Raw genomic sequence first — 15,736 nt, forward strand, 5'->3', positions numbered from 1 at the left:
GACATAAGGAAGGAGGTCAGGTAATATGCAGAACAAGTCAAGGAACACACAGGTAAAACAGCTGAAGAAATTAAAAAGGTTCTTCGAGAACATAACGAAAAATTTAATAAGCCGCAAGAATCCACAGAGAGACAGCAACCAGAAATTCAGAAGATTAACAATAAAATTACAGAATTAGACAACTCAATGGAAAGTCAGAGGAGCAAATCGAGAAAGTGGAAGGCAGAATCGGTGACCTTGAAGATAAAGCACTTGGTACCAATATATTTGGAGAAAAATTAGATAAAAGAATTTTTTAAAAATGAAGAAACCTTAAGAATCATGTGGGACTCTATAAAGAGAAATAACCTATGAGTGATTGGAGTACCAGAACAGGGAGAGGTAACAGGAAATACAGAGAGAATTGTTGAAGATTTCTTGGCAGGTAACGTCGTTGATATTGTGAAAGATGAGAAGATACCAACCCAAGATGCTCATCAAACTCCACATAAGGTAGATTTTAAAAGAAAGTCACCAAGACATATTATAATCAAACTTACCAAAACCAAAGATGAAGAGAGAATTTTAAGGGAAGCTAGAGAAAAAAAAAAAAAAAAAAATTTTTTTTTTTTTTTTTTTTAGAGATAAACGAAAAGTCACCTACAAAGAAGAGTCAATAAGCTTGGACTACTCAGCAAAAACTATACAGGCAAGAAGGCAATGGGATGACTTTTATAATGCACTGAAGGAAAAAAATTCCCAGCCAAGAGTCACATAGCCAGCAAAACTGTCTCTCAAATATGAAGGTGAAATTAGGACATTTCCAGATAAGAGCAACCAGAGGTAAACCCAGGCAGGAAAATCACAAAACAATATCAAGATAAAAAAACGCTCAAAACGAGGAAACAATGATGTTATTACGTAAAAGGAGACAATATTAAAACAATAAACGGGGACTAAGAAATGTAACGATAGATATCCCATATGGAGAAAAAGATAAGACGTTATACAGAAATAAAAGTTAGGTTTAAACTTAGAAAAATAGGGGTAAATATTAAGGTAACCATAAAGGAGACTAACTATTCTACTCATCAAAATAAAGTACAAGAACAAAACAGAGACTCAGGAGAAAAAAAATCAACAACAACGAGTACGGGGAAAAGACAATATATAAACTACTCAGCACAAAAGATTAAGTGGGAAAAAGAAACTGTCAACAACACACACAAAAAAAGACATCAAAATGACAGCACTAAATTCATACTTATCCATAATTATGCTGAATGTAAATGGATTAAGTGCACCAAGAAAAAGACAGAGAGGGGCAGAATGGATAAAAAAAAAAAACATGATCCACCTATATGCTGCCTACAAGAAACACACCTTAGACTTAGAGACACAGACAAACTAAAACACAAAGGATGGAAAAAACATATATCAAGCAAACAACAATCAAAAACAATATTAATTTTGGACAAAACAGACTTTAAAGTTAAATCCACCACAAAGGATAAGGAAGGACATTATAGAATGATTAAAGGTACAATATACCAGGAGGATATACCCATATTAAATATTTATGCACCCAATGACAGGGCTGCAAGATACGCAAAACGAACTCTAACAGCACTGAAAAGTTAGACAGACAGCTCCACAATTACAGTAGAAGACTTCAACACACCACTTTCAGTGAAGGACAGGACATCCAGAAAGAAGCTCAATAAAGACATGGAAGATCTAAATGCCACAATCAACCAATTCGACCTTACAGACATATACAGAGACCTGCACCCAACAGCAGCCAAGTATACTTTCTTTTCTAGTGCACATGGAACATTCTCTGAATAGACCACATATTAGGACATAAAGCAAGCCTTAGCAGAATCCAAAATATTGAAATATCAGAAAGCATCTTCTCTGACCAAAAGGTCATAAAAGTAAAAATCAATAACAGAAAAAGTAGGGAAAAGAAATCAAACTCTTGGAAGCTGAACAATACCCTGCTCAAAAAAGACTGGGTTATAGAAGACGTTAAAGATGGAATCAAGAAATTCACAGAATCCAATGAGAATGAAAACACTTCCTATCAGAAACTCTGGGACCCAGAGAAAGCAGTGTTCAGAGGCCAATTTATATCAATAAATGCATACATACAAAAAGAAGAAAGGGCCAAAATCAAAGAATTATCCCTACAACTTGAACAAATAGAGAGATCAACAAAAGAAACCCTCGGGTACGAGAAGAAAGCAAATAATAAAAACTAGAGCAGAACTAAATGAAATAGAAAACAGAAAAACAATTGAAAAAGTTAATGACCTAAAGTTGGTTCTTAGAAAAAATTAACAAAATTGATAAACCATTGGCCAAATTCACAAAAGAGAAACAGGAGAGGGAGCATATAACCCAATGAGAAATGAGATGGACAATATTACAACAGACCAAACTGAAATTAAAAGAATCACATCAGATTACAATGAAAAACTGTACTCTAAAAATTTTGAAAACCTAAAAGAAATGGATGAATTTCTAGAAGCACACTACCTACCTAAACTAACACAAACAGAGGTACAACTAAATAGACCCATAACAAAAGAACAGATTGAAAAGGTAATCAAAAAGCTCCCAACAAAAAAAAGCCCCGGCCTGGATGGCTTCACTACAGAGTTCTACCAAACTTTCAGAGAGGAGTTACCACTACTGCTAAGGTATTTCAGAGCATAGGAAAGGATGGAATACTTCCAAACTTGTTCTATGAAGCCAGCATATCCCTGATACCAAAACCAGATAAAGACACCACAAAAAAAGAAAATTACAGACCTATATCCCTCATGAACTTAGATGCAAAAATCCTCAACAAAATTCTAGCCACTAGAATTCAAGAACATAACAAAAAAACAGTTCACCATGACCAAGTGGGATTCATATCAGGTATGCAGGGATGGTTCAACAATAGAAAAACAATTAATGTAATCCATCATGTAAATAAAACAAAAGACAAGAACCATATGATCTTATCAATTGATGCAGAAAAAGCATTTGACAAAGTTCGACACCCATTCACGATAAAAGCTCTCGGCAAAATAGGAACAGAAGGAAAATTACTCAACATTATAAAGGGCATTTATACAAAGCCAACAGCCAACATCATCCTAATGGAGAGTCTGAAAGCATTCCCCTTGAGACTGGGAACCAGACAAAGATGCCCTTTATCACCACTCTTATTTAACACTCTGCTGGTTGTCCCAGCCAGAGCAATCAGGCTACATAAAGAAATAAAGGGCATCCACATTGGTAAGGGAGAAATAAAAGTACCTCTATTTGCAGATGACATGATGACATGATGTTATATACAGAAAACCCTAAAGAATTCTGAAGAAAACTAATGAAAGTAATAGAAGAGTTCAGCAGAGTATCAGGATACAAGATAAACATACAAAAATCAGTTGGATTCCTCTATACTAACAAAAAGAACATCTAAGAGGAAACCACTAAATCAATACCATTCACAGTAGCCCACAAGAAGACAAAATACTTAGGAATAAATCTTACCAGAGATGTAAAAGACTTATACAAAGAAAACTAGAAAACACTTCTGCAAGAAACCAAAAGAGACCTATATAAGTGGAAAAACATACGTTGCTCATGAATAGGAAGATTAACATTATAAAAATACCTATTTTACCAGAAGCAATCTATAGATTCAATACAATTCCGATCCAAATTCCAACAACATTTTTTAATGAGATACAGAAACAAATCACCAACTTCATATGGAAGAGAAAAAGGCCCCAGATAAGTAAAGCATTACTGAAAAAGAAAAACAAAGTGGGAGGCCTTACTCTACCTGATTTTAGAACCTATTATACCAGCACAGTAGTCAAAACAGGCTGGTACCAGCAGAACATATACATAGACTAATGGAACAGAGTTGAGAATCCAGATATAAATCCATCCACATTTGAGCTGCTGATTTTTGACAAAGGCCCAAAGTCAGTTAAAATGGGGAAAAGACAGCCTATTTAAAAAATGGTGCTGGCATAACTGGATTGCCAACTGCAAAAAAATGAAACAAGACCCATACCTCACACCATGCACAAAAACTAACTCAAAATGGATCGAAGACCTACCTACAAAATCTAAAACAATAAAGATCATGGAAGAAAAAACAGGGGCAATGTTAGGAGCCCTAATGCATGGCATAAACAGTATATAAAATGTTACCAACAATGCAGAAGAGAAACTAGGTAACTAGGAGCTCCTAAAAATCAAACACCTATGCTCATCCAAACACTTCACCAAAAGAGTAAAAAATTATCTACAGACTGGGAAAAAGTTTTTAGCTATGACATTTCTGACCAGCGCCTGATCTCTAAAATCTACATGATACTGCAAATACTCAACTACAAAAAGACAACCCATTTAAAAAATGGGCAAAAGATATGAACAGACACTCCACTAAAGAAGACATTCAGTTGGCTAAGAGATACATGAGGAACTGCTCATGATCATTAGCCATTAGAGAAATGCAAATCAAAACTACAATGAGATTCCACCTCATTCCAACAAGGCTGGCATTAATCCAAAAAACACAAAATAATAAATGTTGGAAAGGCTGTGGAGTGGTTGGAACACTTATACACTGCTGGTGGGAATGTAAAATGGTACAACCACTTTGGAAATCAATTTGGCACTTCCTTAAAAAGCTAGACATAGAACTACCATAAAATCCAGCAATCCCACTCCTTGGAATATATCCTAGAGAAATAAGAGCCTTTACATGAACAGATATATACACACCCATGTTCACTGCAGCACTGTTTACAATAGCAAAAAGATAGAAGCAACCAAGGTGCCCATCAATGGATGAATGGATAAATTACGGTATATTCACACAATGGAATACTACCCATCAGTAAAGAACAGTGATGAATGTGTGAAACATTTCATAATGTGGGAGAATCTGGAAGGCATTATGCTGACTGAAATCAGTCAGTTGCAAAAGGACAAATATTGTATAAGACCACTATTATAAGAACTCGAGAAATAGTTTCAATAGAGAAGAAAATATTCTTTGATGGTTACGAGAGGGGGAGAGGGGTATTTACTAATTAGATAGTACATAAGAACTACTTTAGGTGGTAAGAAAGACAACACACAATACAGATGAGGTCAACACAACTGGACTAAACCAAAAGCAAAGAAGTTTCCTGAATAAACTGAATGCTTCGAAGGCCAGTGTAGCAGGGGCAGGGGTTTGGAGACCATGCTTTCAGGGGATGTCTGAGTCAACTGGCATAATAAAATCTATTAAGAAAACATTTTGCATTCCACTTTGGACAGTGGCATCTGGGGTCTTAAACACTAGCAAGCAGCCATCTAAGATACATCAATTGGTCTCAACCCACCCGGACCAAAGGAGAAGGAAGAACATCAAGGACACAAGGTAATTACAAGCCCAAAAGACAGAAAGGGCCACATAAACCAGAGACTACATCATCCTGAGACCAGAAGAACTAGATGGTGCCCGGCTACAACAGATGACTGCCCTGACAGGGAACACAACAGAGAACCCCTGAGGGAGCAGGAGAGCAGTGGGATCCAGATCCCAAATTCTCATAAAAAGACCAGACTTAATGGTCTGACTGAGACTAGAAGGACCCCGGTGGTCACGGCTCCCAGACCTTCTGTTGGCCCAGAACAGGAGTCATTCCCGAAGCCAACTCTTCAGACATGGATTGGACTGGACAATGGGTTGGAGAGGGATGCTGGTGAGGAGTGAGCTTCTTGGATCAGGTGGAAACTTGAAACTATGTTGGCATCTCCTGTCTGGAGGGGAGATGAGAGGGTGGAGGGGGTTAGAAGCTGGCGAAATGGACATGAAAAGAAAGAGTGGAGGGAGGGAGCGGGCTGTCTCATTAGAGGGAGTGCAATTGGGAGTATGTAGCAAGGTGTATGTAAGTTTTTGTGTGAGAGACTGAGTTGATCTGCAAACTTTCACTTAACGCACAATAAAAAATTTAAAAAATAAAAAAAACTAGCAAAACTTTCAGAGTCACTAAACTTGCCATGGTCAAAGTTCTCCCTTTAGCACTCATGGTTATTTGATCAACACCATTAAGCAATCATCAGCTATCACCTTATAAAATTGATAACGGGATGCTCTGGGCATTTAAGATCTATACCTTATATAGACCCAATACTGCACAAGTCTAGTGGATTATTCCCAAGCTTATTCTTGACAAGTAAAAGCAGCCTTTCAAGGGCCACCTTTTGAGAAAGGACACATAATTTAGAACCAGGAGACGTGGTGCTCTAGAAGACATCAAAGGAAATCAGCCCTCGAAACAAGCTGGACAGGATCATTCCAGGTTCAACTTATCATACACACTACAGCCAAATTAAAAGAGACAGACCCCTGGGTACACATCTCCCAATTAAAGAGGGCCCCCTGCCAAGGACAGTCCCATGAACTACCTGGCTTAAAGCTCAAATTTACTTGAGATCACTGTATCCCAGAGGTAGCTGACATCACGAAAGTAGACAGCTTCTGCTCAAGACTCCAGAACAAGGCTCTCCTAGATTTCCTTACCTCGTTCCTTGCTTCTTCATGAACAATTTTGATGATTTATTACCTCTAAAAAACACCTTTATTAGCCTTTTCACACTTCCCATTGTCCCCTTTTGCCCTAATTTTAGTCATTCTGTTTATTCATCTGCTGACAGTGGACCTGACAAAAACCTAACTATTTTCTAAGCCAAAACTGGATTATTTTTCCAATGTGATGATAAAATTTATAAAGAGTTGCCTCTCAAGTGATCAAGATGATATGGTCTTGGCTACTTGATGCCTTCCTTGACCATATGTTCTGCACTCAATGCTAGCCAAGCAACTACCCTTAATTCTTTTGTACATCACATTATCCCAAGAAAAAAGTGACGTAGTAGAAAACCCTTTGCTCTACTGTACTGCCAAATTTCATTCAGTCATGAGAATTATTTTCCTCCAATTATAAATCTATTTTTTACAAAGAGCTGTTATAAACACATCTAAAGTTATGACACAAAGTTTTAACTCTAAAAGTATTAAAATTCTTCAAAATGACATAGATGGTCTTGTAGAATCATAGATGCCTTCACAGCTCAACAAGGCAGAGCATGTGCTATAATTTATGAACAATGTTGTTTTTATGTAAACCAATCTAGACAAGTAACCAACAATTTAAATATACTTAAAGAACAACAGCAAGTATTTCATCACATTGGACAAGTCCAAACTTTTCAAAAGAAAGATCTCATTCTAGACTTGAAATCATGGTTTACAGACTTCAAGGAAAAATTATTAGAACAATATGTTTTGTTTGATTATTGTCATGATATATGTTTTATCTACACTTCTACTTATCTTATTTCTATACTATGCAGATGGTGTTTATTCCCTTCCCTAATAGCTCAACAAATGCTTAATCTTCGATTTTAAGAACAGAAACAATGAGAAACTGCAGATGACTTGTCTCTGGTATGGTGAGCCCGAACTACAGGTACCCATTTGACTCCTTGTTCTCAGCAAAGAAAAAATGACTCCCATTCTGACAATCAGTCTCACAGACCTCCTTTTGAGAAAGGATACAGTCCTCGTAATTTGAAGAACAGGACCCAAGTATTAATTGTAACTGCACAGCCACCAAAAGACTTCCAGATAAGATTTCGCTGAACCAGTGGACTTCACATCAATTCAACAACAATTCAACAACTGATCAAGGACAATGACTACCTAAAATGGTGACAGCGGTTCCTAGTTATTCAAACTTCCAGCTGAGTTGGAAGAATAAACAAAAGGGGAAACTGTTAAAAGTAAACTAAAAATCAATGGCCATTTGTTCCAGGTGCAAAAGCCTTTCTGAGGACAAATAAATCAAGATGGCCATTTGTGCCAGGTATAAACCTTGACAGAATTTTTAGTGTTCTAACTGTAAAAACTTTCTGAAAAGAACTTGACAGTTAAAAATGTTTCAGACTCACCATACCAGACTCCACCAATTCCCAAAAGAGGAGTGTACTTACAAAACCAATGACAGAAAGACCTTTGCTCTGTGAGACACTCCCTTTGATTAAACACATGTCTAAGATACAATCATTATAACTACCCTACTGGAAGTTCCCTACTTACCTTTAGAATCCCTGTATTCCTGATGCTCATTATGTGAGCACCTATATTTCCTCTGCTTATGTTAGCACCCTGCCACTTTCTACTGGATATTCCCTGTTCATGAACAGTTTCTAACTTCGACAAACCCTACTAACTATAATTGACTCATTGATCAATTTTTTCAAGTCTCTTGTGCCAAATAGTCAAATTGTGAATGCAAAGGAACAGTTCTTGAAGAAAATTAAAAGTGCTACTCCAGTGAACACACAAATGATAAGAAAGCAAAACAGCTTTATTGCCATCATGGAGAAAGTTTTAGTCGTCTGGAAAGAAGATCAAACCAGCCACAATATTTCCTTACGCCAAAGCCTAATCCAGACCAAGGCCCTAAATCTAATTCTATGAAGGCTAAGAGAGGTGAAGAAGCCGCAGAAGCAAAGTTTGAAGCTAGAAGAGGATGGTTCATGAGGTTTAAGAAAAGAAGCCATCTCCATAACATAAAATGGCAAGGTGAAGCAGCAAGTTATCCAGAAGATCTAGCTGAGATAACTGATGAAGGTGGCTACACTAAACAGCAAATTTTCATTGTAGATGCAACTGCCTTATATTGGAGAAGACACCATCTAGGATTTTCATAGCTAGAGAGAAATCAAGGCCTGACCTCAAAGCTTCAAAGGACAGGCTGACTCTCTTGTTAGGGGCTAATGCAGCTGGTGATTTTAAGTTGAAGCCAACGCTCATTTACCACTTTGTACATTTCATGGAAGCAGGCTGACATAGAGCAGCTAGTGGGTTTGAACTGGCAACTTTTTGGTTAGCAGCCAAGTGCCTAATCACAGTGCCACCAGGGCTCCTGTATGTAGATTAAAAAAAAAAAACCAAACCCACTGCCATCAAGTCAATTCCGACTCATAGTGGCAAACAATGGAATATTATCCATTTATAAAGACAGAAGTTCTGTTCCTTGAAAACATCCTAAGTGAAATCACATAGACACAATAGGACAAATATAATCTCACTAATATTAAATATAAACCCCTTGCCACCGAGCTAATTCTGAATCATAGCAACCATACAGGACAGAGCAGAGCTGCCCCACAGGGTCTCCAAAGAGCAGCTGGTAGATCTGAACTGCCTTCATTTTGGTTAGCAGCCGAGCTTTTAACCACTGTGCCACCAGGGCAGTGGTTAAGAGCTCCACTGCTAACCTGGTGGTGCAGTGGTTTTGAATCAGTTTTGAATCAACAAAGCTTCAATTATTCCCTTACAGAGGAACTGAAACTCAGTCAAGCAAGGGACGGGCTCTCAAAAGGCTCACAACAGAAAATGCAAACACATCCAAGGGCTGATCCTGACCTCTACTTCACCCTACTTAGATGAGGTTCCTGTAGTTCTCCAACATTATGCTCCTTCACAAAGCCCTCTGATCAGGATCTAAGCATTCCCACACCTGGAAGAACTCTACGGACAAGTCAGTGTAATCAATGGTACCTGACCATTAAAAACTCATTTCACCTATGGTCTACACGGTGCTGATTGTGGGAGGCAATTCCCAGTTTTCACACGCTGTGACAAGAAGAAAAGAGGTGTTAAGAATCAGTTTTGATTGACATGAGTGTTTGGATGGGTCCATTTAAGGAAATTTTGAGAACTTATTTTTTATAGCCCTAATTTTAATCTATGACACTTTTCCATCACAGGATACGAGATTCAACGTACAGTTTATATTTTTGTGGGTGATAAATGAAAAACACAAATTAAAAAATAATTCAAACAAGCAGCTGTCTTTAACCAAGTGTAAATATTTGGTTCTAGCCACCAGATGAGGTATAATTTCTCAGATGAGATAGTCACAAGTCAGCCCATTAGAGATAACAAAGAGGCAGTAAGAGGCTTTAAAGAGAGTTTAGGATCTAACCTTGTGATCATAACAGAAAAGGCTAGAATTTTTAAGCATTCCTCATATGCTAAACATTACCCTAACGTGTATTTTGTGTTAACTTCTTTAATTACATAATACCCAATTAGATGATCTGTTCTTACTTTCGAATCCGCCAGGCGCTCCTTGGAAACTCTATGGGTCCTATAGGGTCACTATGAGTAGGAATCAACTCGAGAGCACTGGGTTGGGTCTGGGTTCTTACTTTAGAGAGGACAAAAATGTGTCACTGACTCTAAGTAACTTGTCTTCGTCAAACAACTTAATAAATGGCAGAACCCAGGTGGTAGGGTTTTAGAATTACACCCAAAAGATTACACAGTCAAGTAAAATATAAACCATTAAAAGGACATTGGCAGAGGGTTTCCTAACTGTGAAAACTTAAAAACTAGTTAAAAGCCAACGACAATGAAATGGTTAAAGGTCTTCATATATACACACACGTGCATATACATAATAAGTTACTACTTTTACCATTAACATGACAAGTGTCAAAAAAGGTAAGGCCACGGGAAAACTTTAAGACGTACTTTTCATAACTAAAAATATGTAAAATTTACTTAGAATATGATAGTGTCTTTTATATAAACTTATGGTGCCTGCAAGAGCCCTGGTGGCACAGTGGTTAAGAGCTCAGCTGCTAACCAGGCCAGCAGTTCAAATCCACCAGCCACTCCTTGGAAATTCTGTTCTGTCCTCTTGCGTTGCTAAGAGTTGGAATCAACTCGCTGGCAATGGGTTTGGTTTTTGGTACAGTGCGTGCACCCCACAGTAAAATTAACCTAAATGAGAGCAGCTGTCTCTAGCTGGATTTTCATTACATTTCCTGCTCATGTTTTTCAGCATTTTGGTACAATGGGGATATTTAAATCCTGCTTCTGCAGTAAAGAATTTGATTTCACCTAAAGAGAGGTCTGGCCTATGTCCTGACTCCTGGGAGGTAGGTAACCTCTAAACCCTTGGAATCTCCAGAGTGATATGAGTACCTTTGCTATTCATGGTAGGCCCTTCGGTCCACACCTAATAGTTTATATAAAGAGGTGGAAGCTGGTCATGCCAGAAAGACCAACCATGTCATTAGAGAGTTGTGGCTTTGGGCTCCTTGATATCAATCTGACTTCGTGGAGGGAGAGGGAAGACAGGGCTAGAGACCTGAGTTCAACCACTTGAGCAATAATTCAATCGATCATGTTACTGTAGTGAAGCCTCAATAAAAACTCTGGATGTGAAAATGTGAGCATTTAGAATTAGAAATACACCATGGTTACTGTCTCACATCAAAGCTGTTGATCGTCTCCTAAGGATGTGTAAGCTTTGCATGTGGAACCCTCACAGACTCTTCCCTATGTGTCTCTTATCCGGCTGCTTCTAGTTTGTACCCTTTCACTGTAATAAATGTGATCGTTTGTATAATAGCTTCCAGTGAGTTCTGTGAGACTTTCTATTATGGACCTTAGGGTGGTTCTGGTAAACCCCCTAACTTTCAGTTGGTGTTAGAAGTCTGGAACAAATTTCGCAATCTGGAGGACAGTACCCTTAACCTCAAGTTGGGCTAACTTTGGTAGTACTTAATTACAATTTTCTTAAAAGAACAATAATGAAGATTGTTCCTGGAACATGAGTGTGGATTACAAAGGAAATCAAAATCCCTTTTGCAGTAAGTAAAATGCATAGTAAACAAATAGTGCCTTCATATTTGAACCATATCACAAATAAAAATCCTCACAGATTTCTTCATTAAATTTGAGAGTTTCCACACATTATGCAACCAGTGTGACAGAAACAAGGGGCTCACTGAAAGTAAATTCCTCATGCTCTAAATGCATCTGTTTCTAATAAATGCTTCTAAAGAAAATTTTAATATTGTTTAATAAATTCTCTGTATCTCATTAAAAATAAATTTAAAGATCTGAGTAGGATGACTGTTGGATCTTTTGTATAGCATCTCTTTTAAACAGAGCCCTGGTGGCACAGCGGTTAAGCATTCAGCTGCTAACCAAAAGGTGGGCAATTTGAATCCACCAGCTGCTCCTTGTAAACCCTATGGTGCAGTTTTACTCTGTTCTCTAGGGTCGCTATGAGTTAGAATTAACTCGAACAAAGGGTTTGGCTTTGTTTTTAAATAAGACTCCTATTAAGTCCACGTTATTAGTTTCATTCTATAGATATTATAACAACTCTAGTAAGGTTAAAGTATATACCATATGATCCTTTTTTATATTTTTAAAGTTTTTTTTTTTTTAACTCCTGAGTCCCTGGGTGGCATAAACTATTAACATGCTCAGCTGCTAATCAAAAGGTTGGAAGTTTGAGTCAAACCAGAGACTACTTGGAAGAAAGGGCCTGGCAACCTACTTTCACAAAATCAGCCACTGAAAACTACTGTGACACACACTGGGTCACCATGAGTCAGAGTCAACTAAAAAGGCAAGTGACTTTTTCTTTATATTCCTAAGGGAAGATTAAATTTGAAAATACGATATTCATGAGTATGTATGAACCTAAAATATATGTTGGAAACATAACTAAATAGAAACATAAAAACTCAAAGAGAAATTGATAAATTATTAAATGTGAACAGAAAAATTAAAAACAATTTCCTTCGAAATCATGTCTATAATGCAATAAAATGTAAGCATATTGAAGATTCAGTTTATCTAAATTAGTGAATACAAACTGAACTTTTATCCAAGACACTTGGATACACCAACTGAACATTCATCAAATATGACCATGTAGTGAGTCATAAAGAAAATGTCAGCTAATTTCAAACAAGGAGCTATCTTACCATATTTAACAACTCTCCTATTACTGGATATTGTGTTGTCTTCAGTTAGAAATAAAGTTGTCATAAAATCTAAAAAATATTAAGGAGATACCAAACAGACCACAGGTTCTTCCACAGTGAAATAAAAAGAAACGAAAATCAGATAGTGAAAACAAGCTAAACAAATCAAAAACCAAAGGACAGTATATGTACTTCGAATTTGATTAAAGGAAAAACTTTCTACAACCTATGTCATAATTTTTAAATGACCAATTTAGAGTCATTGTGAAGAATAAAAGGGAATGTGGTCAAAGCAGTGATCTTAAAGAAATTTATATGTAACAACATAATTACTAAAAAAAAAAAGGGTTTGAAAAGTAATAAAACGACTGTTCAAATTTGTAAACCAAGAGAGGGAAAAAGGAATTACATATTAAAAATTAAGTAAATATCAATAAAACTTGAGAGAAATGATAAGCTTCAAGGACGAAAGAAAGAGACGGACTATTTGAAAGTGACGAAATAAATAAACTTTCCAACTCGGTCCTGGGCCCTTGGCGCGCGGCGGGGGCCGCCCTGAAGGCCGAAGGGACAAGGCTGGGGGTGCGGGAGAGGTTCTCCCGCGGGGCCTTTACCGGCGCGAGGTGGAGTGAGGGCGGCTCAGGGTCAGGTAGCAAAACGACAAGCGGGATTCTACAGTCCCGAAAGCAGGAAGGCCACGCGGACCGGCCTCAGCGTGGTTTTAACCGGAAACAGACGGGTATCCGGGACGACAGCTGGGCAGGTACCGGGAGTTTAACTATCGCATAAACGCCCGGACCCCAAGAGAGGAGGACACGGGGCTGGAGGGGACGGAAGATGCGAGCTCGAGCTTAAAACACTACACTCACCTAACATCCCTCACGGGACCGTCGCTCCGAGAAATCCTCTTCCGGGTCGGCAGGACTGTGTCGGGATGGGGCGGGGCATCACCGACCAGAGGCGGGGCGTGGACATAGGCGAGCTGGGCGTTGAGGGGGCGGGGCCTGAGCTTCCCTACTTCAGGATTTAGGATTCCCATATCTGTCCGTAAGTCTTCCCAGCTGAACTTGATTCTCCGCTATTGATGTGATTCACTGTCTTTGGGGTCCTGAGGACCACAGGTGCTTCCTACCTATTTTAAATTCACGTTTCAAACGATTTAAGTAAAAGAGGAGAGCTGTGTAGGTCACATGTATTGGAAGCTGAGATGTTTTCCTTCTTCTACGTGGAAAACTGGTAAAAATCAAACGCGCAGTTAGTGAACGGTTCCTGACTCAGGCCTTTGAGCTGGAACTTCAGTGAGGGGGGACGATGTGGTGCTGTGATTGGGTCCAGGAACATCTGAAACTCCTGTAATTAGATGAGTTATTTCATTGAGCAAGGGCTGGAGTTGTCTGTATTGGTGGAAGCTAGAATGCAAAATGCAAAACTCTGCCCTGTGCAGAACACGCAATTTCATGCTGACTTCCACAGAACTTAATTTCCATTTCTGTCCCTGTTGTCTGCTATAACAGAAATACCGCAAGCGGATGGCTTTAACAAAGACAAATTTATTCTCTGTCCAGTTTTTTTAGTAGGAGGGCATCAGCTCCAGGGAAAGGCTTTTTCTCCCTTTCTACTCTGTAGGAAGATCCTTGTCATCAATCTTCCCTTGATCTGGGAGCATCTCACGCAGTAACCTCAGGTCCAAAGGACACGCTCTGCCTCCGGCACTGCTTTCTTGGTGGTATGAGGTTCCCATGTCTCTCTGCTCACTTCTCTCTTTTATAGCTCAAAAGGGACTGGCTTAAGACACTATCTAACCTTGTAGGTCTTGTCGATATAACTGCTGATAACCCATCTTATTTACATGATAGGATTTACAACACATACTGAAATCACATCAGATGATAAAATAGTGGACAATCATACCATCATACAAGGGAATCATGACCCAGCCAAGTTGACAGATATTTTTGTGGGACACAATTCAATCCATGACACCCGTTCACCCAGAGGTACAGACACAAATTTTAGCTCAGTTCTGAAACTTCCCTAATGCCAGGACCTGGTTTATGGAGGTGTAGGTCTTAGGCAGCTGATAATTTTGGTCACCAGAAGTAAAAGAACAAAGATTTCTGTTTCTATAGATATAAATTTCTTTCTCCTTTATATTTAATTTGTCATTCTATTCAACGTTGTTGAGATAAATGATAAATTCAAATATCTTTGAGATAAACTTGTATTGCATCTTGTTATTTGCTTATGTCGTTAATTAGTAAATATTTCATAATTCCAGATTTTTCTTTGCCTTTATTTTAAGAGTCATTTAGAAGAGTATTTTTAATTTGAAAATTGAGATATTTTAATCTGTTTTTTGTTTTCTCTTTTTGAAAGTTTTGTGTCAAATATGCATAATGAGGCTTGTGAAGGACATATGTATTAAATATACATACACAGAATCGACTCGATGGCACTGGGTTATATTGATATATATATAAAAGGAGCCCTGGTGGTGCAGTGGTTAAGCACTTGGCTGCTAACCAAAAGGTCTGCAGTTGGAACCCACCAGCCGCTCAGTGAGAGAAGAAATATAGCAGTTTTCTTCTGTAAAGATTACAGCCTTGGAAACTGTATAGGGAGTTCTACTGTGTCGTATAGGGTCACTATGAGTCAGCATCGACTTGATAACAAAGGGTTATATTGATATGTATTAATTATATATTACACTATTACATTAAACCCAAACAAAACCCATTGCTGTGTGGTCAACTCCAACTCATAGCAACCCTATAGGACAGAATAGAACTTCCCCATAGGGTTTCCAAGGAGTGGCTGGTGGACTCAAACTGCTGACCTTTTGGTTAGCAGCTGAGCTCTTAACCACTGCACCACCACGGCTCCA

The 15,736-nt window shown here is 38.3% G+C and overlaps 1 protein-coding gene across 6 annotated transcripts in view; it reads right to left on the reverse strand.

The window, feature by feature from the left end:
• LOC100677032 (zinc finger protein 596) overlaps positions 1–13,815 on the reverse strand; it is a 55,576-nt gene extending 41,761 nt beyond the window's left edge. For 4 of the 6 annotated variants that reach the window (XM_064272589.1, XM_064272588.1, XM_064272587.1 and 1 more), the window contains exon 1: positions 13,722–13,764. The gene's annotated coding sequence lies outside the window, so the exon portion shown is untranslated. Of the gene's footprint in view, positions 1–13,721 lie in introns of all 6 variants that reach the window. The other 2 variants (XM_064272590.1, XM_023541427.2) reach the window with 2 other exon arrangements.
• Positions 13,816–15,736: the final 1,921 nt, after the last annotated feature.

This window comes from Loxodonta africana, chromosome 19 (genome assembly GCF_030014295.1).
Source record: "Loxodonta africana isolate mLoxAfr1 chromosome 19, mLoxAfr1.hap2, whole genome shotgun sequence".
Lineage (NCBI taxonomy): Eukaryota > Metazoa > Chordata > Mammalia > Proboscidea > Elephantidae > Loxodonta > Loxodonta africana.